The sequence below is a fragment of the Phoca vitulina genome, unplaced genomic scaffold (genome assembly GCF_004348235.1).
Source record: "Phoca vitulina isolate PV1807 unplaced genomic scaffold, GSC_HSeal_1.0 scaffold2, whole genome shotgun sequence".
Lineage (NCBI taxonomy): Eukaryota > Metazoa > Chordata > Mammalia > Carnivora > Phocidae > Phoca > Phoca vitulina.
The window spans coordinates 98,754,985-98,757,589 of NW_022589705.1; positions in this window are offsets into that span (position 1 = coordinate 98,754,985).

A 2,605-nucleotide genomic window follows, 5' to 3' on the forward strand; every position below is an offset into this window, starting at 1 on the left:
CCCCCCCCCCCCCCCCCCCCCCGGCTGCCTGCTCTGGACAAGGTTTCCTTGGAGCCTCAGCACAAGTGATGCCCCAGGAGGAGGGAGGTGACAGGTGACAGATTCTTACTGAAGCCCTGGCTTTGTGCCTCCTGGAGTCCAGGCCGGTGCTTTCCTCAGATGCGTCAGCCCCCTGGGGACGGCCTGGCTGAAGCTGCCATCGGAGGGGCCCCTCGGTGGTCATAAATGTGTGGCCGGGGCCTTGTCCACCACCAGCGGGACAGGAGACCCCCCTGCAGGGCACCGCTGAGAACTTCTTCCCTGGTCTGGCTCCCCACCGCCTTCCTAACTTCCTGTGCCTTCACCTGTCCCCTGGGGAGGCCCCAGCATCCACCGACCATGACAGGCAAGTGGACAAACTCTGGGTCCGTGGGTGGAAACAGTGCTGACCCCCCATTAAGGAGCAACGAAACAGCCAAGGGGACCACAGCCTTGCTCAGAGAACAAAGCCAGCCACAGAAGCGTACCTGCTGTGGGGACCTGCTGCGGGGTCCAGGGGCTGGGTGGGGCTGGGGCCTCGGCTAAGGGGAGCCTGGCTTCCTTTGGATGTGATGAAGGTGCTCTAAGATTCACAGTGCTGATGGGAGCACAGAGCCGTGAATATGGTCAAAACCACTGAAATGCATACTTTGAATAGGTGAGTTGTGTGTTATGCAAAATGTGGCTCAATAAAACTATTTAAAACAAAATGACAGAGGGGCAAGAGAAACCAGCCTTCCACTCCACACGGGATGGGGGACACCCCGGGTGCTCTCGCATCCTGAGGGCGCTTCCCTGTCCCCCCACCTCTGGCCTCTGTTTCCGGACCGACAGGACTGCAGGCCCCACAGGGGCTGTCACGTGATCCCAAGCGTGGGCCCGTCCAATATGCAGCCACCGGCCACATGGGCACGTGGAGCATGGCCGTGGCGAGTGAGGCGGTGCTGGGGGGCGCACGGCACCTCGACTCCACACACCCGGTGCCACAAGAAAAACATAAAAATGCAGGATCTCATTCTGTTTCATGCTGAACACGCACCAAAATGTGCATCATTTCCGATAAGAAGGGTAAATTATTAATTACATTATTTCCACGGGTTTCTTTTTACTGTTTTTCTATGTGGCTACTGGAAAATGCAAAATCACACCTGTGGCTCGCGCCGGGTGGGGGTCCGGCCCCCAGGCGCTCGGACATCATCCCAGCTCCCAGCCTCACCATCACAGGCAAGGCTGCTGGCCACACCTCCTGGGGGTGCTGAGGACTCTCATTCCAGGCTCCTCACTGAGTGAGTGGCCCAGCGGACGAAGGAAGGAAGGAAGGAAGGGAGGGAGGGAGGGAGGGAGGGAGGGAGGGAAGGTGAGCCGGGCAGCAGGATGGCTTCCCCTGTGCACATGCCCAGGAATGTGGACAGGGCATGAACCCGGTCCTCCCACTCAACCAGGTTGAGAGCCCCATGGGTCCTGGGGTGGGGAGGACGGGGGTGCCAGCCTGCTCCCCAGCCAGAGTCGAGTCCCCATGACCTCTGTCTTCCAGGGACAAGCCACGGCCCCAGGGAGTGAGCGGCTTCCCTGTGGCCATAGGGGCCCTGGGCTACCCAGGGGCTGTAGGAGGCTTCCCTCCTCCGGGGCTCAGTGAGGACAGCCCCACCGGGCTCAGGTCTGTCCTCCCCGCTCCATCCCCAACAGGACAGCCCGGGCCAGCAGGGCAAAGGGCCCCCCCCCCCCCCACTCAGGAGAAATGAGAGGAAGGCCCACGACAACAACGTTGTTCAGATTTTAACTTGTCCACATTCTTTACCGATCTGAGGCGGGTGCCAGGAAATTAGTCACTGAACCAAAAGAGCCGGGCTGATAGCATCTCTGCGCCCGGCAGTCACAGGGCAGGAGGGAGCCGGAGGCTTCCAGCAGGCAGGTCCCTGGGGAGATGCGAAGGAAGTGCTCGGCACACACAAACACCCGAACAGGCCACACAGAGCAAGCCAGTGGCCCGCAGGGTGCACACCCTCCCTCTGGCCTCTGGCCCGGGGGCACTTTGCGGTCCAGGAGTCTGGGGAGCTCCCCCCTCCCCAGAGGAGTGAAGGACAGGGCCCCGTGTCGGGCCACCGTGCTGGGGACAGCCGTCCCTGCGAGTCCTCCTCAGGGTCCTGCACCCCCAGGGGCTCCTGGTCCATGCTGTGTGGCAGCTTCTGTGTGTGGCTCCCCAAAGGCCCCTCCTTCCCTCCCTTAGCATTCCTTCCAAGTCAGGATGGGGAGCGCTGCGGGGGGCCAGCCCCTGCCCCCATTTTGATCTTGCTGCCCAAACTGGCCCAACACAGCCACACAGAAGCCTGGGGTAGAGCTCCTCCAGACCAGAGGCCCCTGGAAGCTGGGGTGAGACCCACTTGGCAGCAGGAGGAACCCGGGCAAAACCAAGACTCTTGGTTTGTTTTGCTTTCAATCAGAACTCCCAAGAGAGTGGGCTAATTAGGACATGCCCGGCCCCAGGCGGCCCACATGTGCCTACATGTGCGTGCAGAGCTCCTGGGCCCAACCCAAAGAGGGCTGCGAGCAAGCGGGCGGGAGTGAAGGAGCCGGCGGGTGGCCTCCC